The sequence below is a fragment of the Tiliqua scincoides genome, chromosome 1 (genome assembly GCF_035046505.1).
Source record: "Tiliqua scincoides isolate rTilSci1 chromosome 1, rTilSci1.hap2, whole genome shotgun sequence".
NCBI classification, from domain to species: domain Eukaryota; kingdom Metazoa; phylum Chordata; class Lepidosauria; order Squamata; family Scincidae; genus Tiliqua; species Tiliqua scincoides.
Window position 1 is genome coordinate 196,413,604 of NC_089821.1, and position 12,341 is coordinate 196,425,944.

At 42.1% G+C, this 12,341-nt stretch overlaps 1 protein-coding gene across 6 annotated transcripts in view; it reads right to left on the reverse strand.

The window, feature by feature from the left end:
- The window catches only part of FYN (FYN proto-oncogene, Src family tyrosine kinase), a 161,617-nt gene that overhangs the window by 67,875 nt on the left and 81,401 nt on the right, over window positions 1-12,341 (reverse strand). Inside the window, exon 3 of one of the 6 annotated variants that reach the window (XM_066613482.1) lies at window positions 11,616-11,782. The exons of 3 other annotated variants lie outside the window; for them this stretch is intronic. The gene's annotated coding sequence lies outside the window, so the exon portion shown is untranslated. Of the gene's footprint in view, window positions 1-5,276; window positions 5,350-11,585; window positions 11,783-12,341 lie in introns of those variants that run through there. 2 more of the 6 variants (XM_066613471.1, XM_066613489.1) reach the window with 2 other exon arrangements.

The following is a 12,341-nucleotide window of genomic DNA, read 5'->3' on the forward strand; positions in this document are numbered from 1 at the left end:
GCAAAAGAGAAGGAACGTGCTGATCCCTGGAGAAGGGGAAAAATGCATCCCTTTAAAATCAGTTTAAAAAACTGAACAGTCCTTTAACAATAGCCTCCTTAATGAGAGAGGGCAGCTATCTGACAATCCATCAATCCTTCTCTCTCCAGCAGACCCCTCCCTTCCCCCTGTGCGCATGAAAGAAAGGTGATCATTTTGCATTGGTGAAGGGAGGGGCTGAGTGAAGCTTTCTAAGCTCTTGGAGGAGAACTGGTTGATGGATTGTCTTCTTAATGACTCTTATCTTAGAGTCAAAAGGTCAGCAAGGCTGTTTTTAAATCACCAGAGCAAAGAAACTTTGTTTTTTAAATTGATTTGCTATAGTGCGTTTTTTGCCATCCAAGTGAATGCTTGGAATGGAACCCACTGGAATAATTAGTCTCAACCTGTATATCTGTTTCTTATATGACCTTGACTTGCTCTGGAGCCATTGGCATTGTCCGCCAACCCATGCTGCTGGAATGCTGGATTCTGCTCCTACCATCATCCACTCAGTTTTTAAAATAAATGGGTAATAGTGCCTTTGTTTTCATCTGGGAATTGTTGGATGGTATGGTGTTGGCTTGCTTTACTCTGGGCTTTGGAAAAGGGAGAAGCAGTGTGAGTTCTAGTAAAGCGTGAATCAGGACTGTATTTCCAGCAGCAAAAAAAGACTGTGGTGTGATGACTTAGCTGCAAAAGAGAGCGACTAAGATGATTACGGGGCTGGGGCACCTTCCTTATGAGGAAAGGCTACGGCGTTTGGGCCTCTTCAGCCTAGAAAAGAGACGCCTGAGGGGGGACATGATTGAGACATACAAAATTATGCAGAGGATGGACAGAGTGGATAGGGAGATGCTCTTTACACTCTCACATAACACCAGAACCAGGGGACATCCACTAAAATTGAGTGTTGGGAGAGTTAGAACTGACAAGAGAAAATATTTCTTTACTCAGCGTGTGGTTGGTCTGTGGAACTCCTTGCCACAGGATGTGGTGACGGCATCTGGCCTGGACATCTTTAAAAGGGGATTGGACAAGTTTCTGGAGGAAAAATCCATTACGGGTTACAAGCCATGATGTGTATGCGTAACCTCCTAATTTTAGAAATGGGCTATGTCAGAAGGCCAGATGCAAGGGAGGGCACCAGGATGAGGTCTCTTGTTATGTGGTGTGCTCCCTGGGGCATTTGGTGGGCCACTGTGAGATACAGGAAGCTGGACTAGATGGGCCTATGGCCTGATCTAGTGGGGCTGTTCTTATGTTCTTATGTTCCTAACGTTATAGTGCTCAAAAGGATTAACAGTCATTTGGGAGAGAGTTATTACAACTTGTCTTTAGGAAGTAATAGAAATAAAATATCATCATCAAAGCAACAGACTAAATACCCATACTAAATACACGCAAAAGAGAATGAAATGGCTTCTCTGTTCATGCTTTCTCAGAAGCATCTAAAATGCACACACACACACACACACACACACACACACACACACACACACACACACACACGTAAGTTACTTTCCTAAAGCCATTTGGGTTTTTAAAAGAGTAGCAAAACCTGGTTTGACCTTTTTCCAATGCCAGTGGCATTTAATTTAATTGATTATCTGCATATACAGAGTAACAATCATGCTAATTACCCATGGGGTTTAAAGCAATCAAACTACTGATGAGAAAACAGAGTGGCACATGTGCCTGCATACAGACACAGCCTGTGTTGTGCTCTTTGAATGCAAAGCCTTTATAGTGCACTGATTTTGAATAGTAGAGCCATGTCCACAGCTGTTACATCAGCAGGTAAGGGCTCACTGCTATTTACCTAAAGAGGAAAATTTAATACCTATGTGTGAAATGCATGGGCTATGGAAATAGCACAAACATTGACAGCTTTGTGAAAAATACCTCATTTCCAAAGATATTTCACATTCTTCAACTCAGAGGAAAACAATGCCAGCTCTGTAAAGATTCACTTGCATAGTTTGCTACAAACAAGTAATAACTCAACATAATCGTCAACGTAAGAGCATAATGCTTGCATAATCTAGGTTTTAAACTGGACCACTATCCTGCCTTAAGTAAACCAATGCATTAATATAGGTTTTACCTCTCATAAGCCAGGGAAACTGTACCAAATTCTATGAAAAAAACCTGATTAGAAATATCTATTTCCTTAAGTCTTCATAGACTCAATCAAGCAGGAATATCACCGCAAACAAGAAATGTTAAGAACTTGATTTATGCATCTGGATTGAATTAAAATGTATTCTAAATTTTACAAAGACAATCTGGACATCAAGAACTCATTCCTAATGGATTCACCTGTTTTCACTATAGAGATTGTATTTTCCCCGAATGTGGTTGTCTTAAAATTGATTCCAATTAACATTTTACTTTACAGAGCTCATAAGCGCCCTCTTATTATTATTATTATTATTATTATTATTAAAATATTTATATACTATTGTTCAAGAAAAAGAGTTCTCAAAGATCTACCTAGCAAAATGAATGAGAAGATGGTTCCCTTTCCTAAGGGGACTCACAGCCTACAGAAAAAGCACAAGACAGACACCAGCAACAACTGTCTATGAGAGGGATGCTGAGCTGAAATGAATGGGGGCAGCTGCCTGCTATCCTCCTGCTAACTATAAAAGTGCCACAACTTGGTAGAAATGCTAGGACTACAATTAAAATAAGAGGGATAAACATTTCAGATTATACCGTTAAACAATCCACTTAAAATGTATATCAGCTTTAATCTAATAGGTTGAGGTAGTTAATTTAAAAGCATATATTTTTCTTATAGAAAAACCAGTGACATGTCAAGGATGAAAGCTAAAACACTTGCTGGTTGCAGGATAGTGTAGAACGCGCTTGGAAGGTCAGCCCACTTTTGAAAATAGTTTTTTTCCCCTTTCCCAGTGAAAAATCTTAACAAAGCAGATCCAGGAAAATCTCAGAAATGGTCATCGTGGCTTTCTTCTTTATCTGTCACATGACATAATTATACAGAAATGTCAAAGCAATGGAAAAAAATAGGCCATAATTTCTGGGTCTCTTCAGATTGCAAGTGCTTCTAAGGACACCAAATGGAAGTTATATTTGGGTTTCAAAGGGGGAAGCCTGCTCAGTTTTGCAGCAACTTGAAAAACTCTCAACAGAGTTTCATCCTCCTGCTGGTTCCTGTAAAAAACAAAGCTAGAAATATATGGCTCTGTAAGAACATTCTGAAGATGTATAAAAGTGTATTCAGGCCAGTAGCTAAGCACTGCAGAAGTATCAGTGCTGGTGCCGGGTTGCTGGGGCCTTGTAGCAAAGTGCTGCACTGTGTTCCCCATGGTACACAGAGAACCACTACTACCACTAGTACTGAGGGTTCAAAAGTTGACCAAGGCAGGTGGGTCCCCCTTATGAGCTTGGGTACTGGTTTGTGTTGACCTGGTCAAAGCCTGGCATTATCCCTAGCAAGTGATAAAACTGACCTTATGCATGTCCACTCAGAAGACATTGAGTTCAGTGAGACTTATTACCAGGAGCTCTGCACCAGGAGTGTCAGTACTAGGATCCTCTGTGCCACATCATCCTATGTAGGGATGGCTGGCACAGTTGCTTGTTCAAGATCTACTTATTTTATTTAAAAGATATATACCTTGCCTTTCCCATCCGAAGGAAAATGGCCCAAGGTGGGATTTCTAGCTTAACCCATCATACAACTAGGCATATGTACAACTAGCTTAACATAGGCATATGTATGATTTCTAGCTTAACCCATCATACAACTAGACATATGTACAACTAGGCATATCATACAACTAGGCAACCTGGCATAAAACACGCTAGACAACAGCACGCTATTAGCTACTTGCTTTCTTGTTCAGAATTAGTAGCAATCCTTGCTTGGGATCAGCAGGAAGTGGCAAATGACACCTGTTCTTTCCACTAGCATCCATTTGCTGCTTCCTCTTTCACATTCTCTCCACCTGATGTAACAGCACAAAGTTGTGTTCCTATCTCTTCCTATCTTTTACAGACAAGTTGCAAAATGTCCCCCCCCCTCCAGAGAGGAGACTTACCTTCATTACAGTGCCTTGAGCAACATCCCCTGGCCCTCTCAGAGGCTTCGGAAGCCATTTGAGGGCCTGCAGTATGACAAAAACCAGAAGTAGTGCCAGCCCTCTGGACGCCTCAGAAGGCTTTGGGAGGGCCAGGGGATGTCATGCACAGCCTCCCTAGCTCCAAAAGGGATCTGGAGGGCAGGTAGCGACAGCACAGCAAGTGCAGCAAAGGCATGGCGCTTCTGTTCCCACAAGCGTTGCGCCCCAGGGATTTTGCCCCTCCCAACCATTCCCAGGACTACCAGTGAACTACAGCCATGATTTCCTGTGATAGCTGAGTCAGGAAACTGTAGTTCAATGACCTAGGAAGTGTTATATTTGGACAAATGCCAAGATGAGTAGTAGGGACATGCTGGAGTCACTGCACCCAAGTTGCAAGTCAAATGGTCCTGGTCCTGTTTTCTTCCTCTCCTTGAACTTCATTCCACAGACTAGCAGTGACTCATCAAGATGTAATGGGGTCAGGTAAAACAAATTTTCTGATTGATTACTGCTCAAAATATATGAACACCTGAGAAAATCACAAATAAATTGGTAATCAAGCATTTGTAAATACGAGTATCAAAAGAGATTGTAATTGATAACAAAATTCAGTTTAATTCCAGAGACTTGAGCGTGTTTGAAAAGAATGGAACTTTGTTCACACTACATCAAGTCCATTACTTCCTCACTTCAATATAAAGTGCAATTCAAGCAATAAAAAGGATTCTGCAGAAAAAGGATTCCTGTTTGTCTCCATCACACGTGGGAGGCTCCTTTACTGTCCATAAAAATGGAGAGTGAAGAAAATGACTAAGGGCGCAATCCTAACCCCTTATGTCACTGCTTTCCAGCACTGGCATAACGGTGCCAATCAGACATGTGCTGCATCCTGCAGTTGGGTGTCACTCACTGGAAAGCACTGACATAAGGGGTTAGGATTGCGCCCTAAGGGCCCAATCCTATCCAACTTTCCAATACCGATGCAGCCACAATGTAGCCCTTAGGTAAGGGAACAAATGTTCCCTTACCTTGAGGCAGCCTCCATGACTGCCTCCCCCACCATAGGATGCAGTGCATGCACTGTTGGTATGGCTGCAGGTGGAAAGTTAGATAAAACTGGGCCCTGAGGAATGTAAGGAGGGGCAGTGCAATATGGCTCACCAATTGATGCTGTCCCAGGTCTGCCACTGCTGATGTCACTGCAGCATGTTGGGGGAGGGGGAAGCGCCTTACCATGCTCCGTCATGTTCCCAAAGTGGAAAAGGCAGGAGTTCCTGGTTGAGGAATACAATGAAGCGTGGTAAGAAACATTTGTTTTTCTCCAAGCATGCCAGGGAATGTGCCAAACATGACAGAGCATAGTGAGGAAGTGGATCAATGTGGCTTGTGTCCATGGCAGGCTGGAGGAAGGTGGGAGTGGCTGACTCAGGGGAAGGGCATGCCAAATCCACCACTCCTCTCACCACCCACCCTGATGAAAGCCACATAATGGCTGAGCCAGCCCTGAATATAAGACACACAAAATATTTTGTTGAGGATAATGATGCAGCTGTCTAAAAGATTTTTTTTAAAAAAGAGGTCTGCAGAGCACCAAAAAGGATAGAGACCGTGATTGATTAAACAACTGAGAATGCACTTGTACCTACATATGATACTGCTTTGGACAGGGGTATCAACTACACCACGAGATGAGGGGAGAAGAAAACCATATTGAACAAAGTTTCTTTTCAAAAGGGAAGTGCAATGATAATAGGAACTGAGTTGTTCCATGAACAAAGGAAGGAATGGAAGGAAGCAGTTATGAAGAATACCAGCAGAGAACTGAAACAGGCACCACAAGTTGCTTGGCTGAACAAGTCGGGCAACAGCTGCCTACCAGCTGCTGCAGTGAAGAGTGCCAGAGACAGCCAGAAAGAGCCTCAGAGACCTGTGGGCCCGCACTAATACCTAGCTTTGCCCTATCCATTCCTCAGTCCTGTTCTGTGGCAGCATTTAACCAATTTTGCAGCAGCAAGTATTCTAACATCCACCTATTCAGAAAGTTCCATAACAGTTCTTTTTTCAACAAACAAACATTACATGATATGACACAAATATTTCAAATGCTAATGTTAGTTGCCTTGAAGGGATGTTCCTTCAATTTAGTGCAATTTAATCACAACAAATTGCTAAGAAGCTCGACAGGATCAAAGCTAAAGCTAAAGTGACACAATTAAAAAATCTTGTGGGTCTTAATTCTGAAAGTGAATGTACAGTCACAGATTGTATGTTGTTTTTTAGCACTATTTTACAGGTAAAATCTTAGTTAAACTGGCAGAACATACTGTTGGATTTCCTTGGGATGAGAAATATTCTATAAGAATAAGTGGCTTGATGTTTCCTGATATTAGGAAGTATTTTGCGTGCTGTCATGCTGAGTGATTTGTTGGATTGGTACATGCAGATCTCTGATTCTGGAGCAGCAGGAAGTCTCACTGCCTGGAAGATACACTACGACTAGCGGTAGGAGAGGATGGTGATAATGAAATGCTTTCTGAACTTCTCGTTTTTGTAAAAAAAAACACCAAAATATGCACAAAAATTTTTAAATTGCTTTTTAAATTATTTAAGGTGGGGTGCATGGGTAATGACTGTGACTGATCTGCTGACACTATGTCACCTATATCAATTACCTAGTACACTTTTAAAGCAATTATAATATAAATTTTGAATAAAAACATAATAATGCTGCTTTCTGCACTCCAAACTTTGGAAAACACTGAAATCAGTGAAAAAATAAACTTTCTCCCATTTCTAGCTATGACACTATTGTAAAGGTAATAATAATATATATTATCTGTTCTAGTGGCTGTCTGCTGGTATTCTTTTGCATCTTTTTAGATTGTGAGCCCTTTTGGGACAGGGAACCATTTAGTTATTTGATTTTTCTCTGTAAACCGCTTTGTGAACTTTTAGTTGAAAAGCGGTATATAAATACTGTTAATAATAACAACAACAACAACAACAACAGTATTTATTAGAGTCAACTCTTACATTAAAACACTCCTTTCTACATGGTATGGGTAAGAGGCACTTTTTCAAGTGGGTGCTCCTCTTTTATTTAGCAGGGGGAGAGTAACTGGCCCACCTCACCCCAGCACTGTCTGTTCTAGTGGCTGTCTGCTGGTATTCCTTTGCATCTTTTTAGATTGTGAGCCCTTTTGGGACAGGGAGCCATTAGATATTTGATTTTCTCTTTGTAAACCGCTTTGTGAACTTTTTGTTGAAAAGCGGTATATAAATACTGTTGTTGTTGTTGTTTGTTGTTGTATGAATTTAAAATTAAGCTGAGCCCAGTCTTCTTTCCCTCGACAGTTGTTTATTATAAGAACTTCAGGATATACAGTATATACTTTTTTTAATGAAGTAGAAATGCAATCACACACCTAGATACCTAATACAATGGATCATTATCCATTCCTGATGTTTCAGTATCTATGCATTCAGCATGTGATGAATCATTTACTTAGGAGACAAGGACATCTAAGAGCCACCATCTTGAGGTTTTGATTTTTGTAAGCAGATGACAGAAACTTTGTCTCACAGCCCAATTCACACTAAATTCCCATGCAGCAATGGAGTGGTGCCCGCACAGGCTATGCTGCATCCCACATGGGATTTTCAACTGCTGGAGGTTTCCTTGGGAAAAGAGAACATTTGTCCCCTTGCTCTAGTGTAAGCTCCAGCAGCTGCAACAGGTCAGCGTGTACCCTGCAATATTGCTGGCACAAGTCCGTGATGATCTGTGCAGATAGATTAGGCCAAGGAAAGGGGATGAGATTTGGTGCATGTTGCCACCAAACCCACCCATCTCCTCCCCATTCCGCCCTTCCACTGCCCCATTTAATCCTTCCCCCTGCTCCATTCTGCCCCCTGTGCTAGGCTCAATGGCATCGCTAGGGGGGTGCGGGCCACACCAGGTGATGCACCGGGGGTGTGTGACGCGCCCCGGTGGGAGGACGTGCTAACATCGTGGGGTTACCGCATTATGCCATACACTATTGAATGCACACAGGCCAGCGGAGTGCAGTGCAAAAATCAGAATTGAAATATCTCCTTTCCTTCAAAAGTTATGGTAAAAAAACCGGAAGGAAAAATAGGCATGGAGCCCTATGGAAAGTGAGCCATATTGCGCGTTTACTCGTGAGTAGGCGAACTTGCCATAGTCCGTCGGAAAGGGCAGGCTGAGAGGAATCCACCGACACCAGAATGGTCCCAATCCAAAGAATGCAGCCCCCAAAAAACACCCGAGAAGCTGCCCCCAGCCGCGAGTCTGAGCCTGAGCGCAAAACGAAGCCACGTGGCCGTGTTTACTCGCGAGTAGGCAGACTTTCGTTAGTCGAGGCAGGCTGAGAGGCTCCAAGGACGTCAGAATGGTCCTCATCCAATGAGTGCAGCCCCCAAAAACACCGGAGAAGGAGGTTCCTCCCTTCCAGCTACCTTCCTCCCAGTCCATGGAGCCCTATGGAAAGCAAAGCAGCCTCACAGTGATGTTTACTCGTGAGTAGTCAGACGTGCCTTGGCTGGTGGTCAGGCTAGGCAAAGGGGAATGTGAGGACACCATAAGGGTCCTGATCTGATGGAGCTGAAGCGCAACAGAAGGCAGCCTCTCCCCTCCCCCCACTAAAAAGGACAAAAAAGAGAAAGTTTTCTGTTTTGCACTTGCAGAGCCAGGAGGGTCTTTGTATTGATATGCCTGAAATAGAAGAACTTTAAACTGGGCACTGGGAGGGCTGAAGAGCTCACTGATCCTTTTCTGGGGGGGTTATTGCAGGCAGGCTACAGAGTAAGCCCCATTGGCTACTATGGGACTTACTTCAGAGTAGACATGCATAGGATTGGGCTCACAGGCTGCAATGCTACCCACACTTTCCTGAGAGTAAGCCCCATTGACCACAATAGGACTTACTTCAGAGTAAATTCACTTGGTAGAACAGGACTGGCTCCCCCTTATTTATTTTATTTTCATTTATTTATTTTAATTTGCTTGATGATGTCACTTCCAACTGTCCTGGACAGATTGTCATTCAAAAAAGTGAGTCCCAGTGCTAAAAGTTGGAGAACTGCTGCAATAAGGTGTTAGTAAGTTGACACGGGGTGTGTGTGTGTGTGTGTGTGTGTGTGTGTGAGAGAGAGAGAGAGAGAGAGAGAGAGAGAGAGAGACTCTACAAGTTTTCAAAATCACTAGAATCAGAATTTGGAGGAATAATACCATCATGTTATATATCAATCAATGGGTAATTTCATGCAGAATGCAATGAAACAAACCACATTGAAATATCTGTGTTCTAACAAAAGGTACAGCCAAAAAACTTGTGGGGAAGGGGCGATGGTACATCACCACACCAACCTGGAGCGCTGTTCCGCCCACTACATGGGGTGACATGCAGGCCTCCAGCACCGGGTGACGACACTGGCCAGGCTTACCTACTGGGTTCATTGGGGCTTAGTCCCATTAAAGTGTGTATAGTACTGCAGCCTTGAAATACCAAATGTTTATTCATTGGAAAAGACAATTCTACAGTAAATACATGCAGTTTGTGTTTTTATCTATATTAATAAAAATATTCACTACGTATGAACTGAATCTTCATTACAAGAACAGCATGTTTGAAATGACATTAATTGCAGTGGCATTCCTCCTCTGAAATGACATGAATGTGATTTTTACATAATCATAATTGCAGGCAAGTTTATAGTCTTACTATTTACGCAAAATACTCCTTTCGGTATTCAAAAATGCTATGTCCTGCTTAGCAGAACACAAGATTTTCTTTCTCTGCAACATCGCAACCAGCTCCAGTTGATCCTTGAGTAAAGAGACAATAGGCAGGAATACTGCCTACTTCTGCATGTTAAATGTATGTAGAACAGATGTTTATTTTTTTTTAATAGCCATGATGATGATCCTTGTGGGCAAACTGTAAAAAAATAACACTCAAGCATATGACCGCTGCTATTTTAGCCCCTGTTTGTGGTCAGCTTGGATGCCTGCCCCAGCATCTTATCCTGTTTGATTTGCAGCTTGATTAATAAGCAGTCCTATAAAAATACTCTGGCATATGGATTATGAAAAGTGACTGAAAAGTGAAGAAAACAACTCTTGTCACAGATAAGAGATTACAAGGGATCAAATTCCCAGAAAAGTAATAGGATAGCAGTGTACTGAGCACTATATACATATTCTCACCAATTTCACATCATTATGATTAAGGTTGAGAAGTATAAAATACAAACAGTATAGAAATAATTTTTGCCAGTACGAAAATGAAGGAAATTAGCTTTTAATTGCTTCACTTCAGTGACTTCAATGCATTATGAAAAAGCTGCCAAATGTATTGTGGCAACTATTCGCAGTAGCTGTATTATAAAGAGCACAATATTAACATTCAATATGTCTAATAGCATACGAATATTTCAAATGTATCATAAAATAAGATCAAGTAAAAATTACACAGGCATACAAAATGAGGGTCAGAAAAGTTTTTCCCAAACTTTATGGTGGTTTGATATGAATTTGGGGTGCCGATTCCTAAAATGACATCCGTTTTGTCCTATCACGTGTAGTTTTGGAGATAAAGTACAGCCTCATTAGTGAATTGTTCAAGCAGCTTCCTTATGAAGAAGCCATAGTGTAGGCTTCCTCATGAGGAAGCTGCTTGAACCATTCACTAAAGAGGCTACGCCGTGACTCCAAAACTAGACATGATAGGGCAAAACAGATGCCATTTTTGGAATCGACACCCCAAATATACCAAGGAATTGGTGTAACATTTAAGGAAGCAAAATGTGTTGGCCTGTGTTACCAATGTCTATATTCTGTGACAACATATATGTAACTTTATAACGTGAATCATGAAACAGTTATAAATTACATGACACATGTTTTTATTATGTCCTGCCTACAGTTTGGGGTAGTGTAATTTAATGAAACTGTACTCAAGTTGGCTCACACACAACAAAACCACCAATATCAAACTATATGCATTTTTGCACTTTTATCTAGTTTAAATGAGGAATATGAAACAAAAGCTACACTGCAAAATACTTGGATTAGTCGTCACGTCTTCCATAACTTATTGATTTCAGTATGGGTCAAGACTCACAGTTGCATCAGGAGCATCAAGAACACACCGGCTAAGACATGTGTCAGGTGTTTGTTCCTGTTCCTTTCCCTTTCAGATGGAGTACTCTTTTATTGCCAGTGTAAAGAGGTCATAGGTGCCAGTATCAACTCTGATTCAAGGAAAAGCCTCTACCTGGTTACATTAATTTAAGTCACAAAAGATGCTGCCTTCACTGTTACAAATGCCCCATTATCCAGATCCCAACACTGACAGACAACACAAATATGGCAGTTGGTTTTGCAAAGGTTAATGCTCAAGATAGAGACTCTAAAATCTGCCATAAGTATACTTTTCCAGGTCATACCTTTCCAACGGTAAGTCTTGCCTCACAAACCTTTTAGAATTCTTTGAAAAGGTCAACAGGCATGTGGATGCGGGAGAACCCGTGGACATTATATATCTGGACTTTCAGAAAGCATTCGACATGGTCCCTCACCAAAGGCTACTGAGAAAACTCCACAGTCAGGGAATTAGAGGACAGGTCGTCTCCTGGATTGGGAACTGGTTGAAGACAAGGAAACAGAGAGTGGGTGTCAATGGTGTCATTGGGCAATTTTCACAATGGAGAAAGGTGAAAGGTGGTGTGCCCCAAGGATCTGTCCTGGGACCGGTGCTCTTCAATCTACAATGGGTGTCAATGGGCAATTTTCACAATGGAGAGAGGTAAAAGGTGGTGTGCCCCAAGGATCTGTCCTGGGACCGGTGCTCTTCAATCTCTTCATAAATGACCTGGAGACAAGGCTGAGCAGTGAGGGGGATATGTTTGCAGATGACACCAAGCTTTTCCGGGTGGTGAAGACCAGAAGTGATTGTGAGGAGCTCCTTGCCACAGCATGTGGTGATGGCATCTGGCCTAGATGCCTTTAACGGCCTAGATGGACATGTTTCTGGAGGAAAAATCCATTATGGGTTACAAGCCATGATGTGTATACGCAACCTCCTGATTTTAGAAATGGGTTACGTCAGAATGCTAGATGCAAGGGAGGGCACCAGGATGCAGGTCTCTTGTTGTCTTGTATGCTCCCTGAGGCATTTGGTGGGCCACTGTGAGATACAGGAA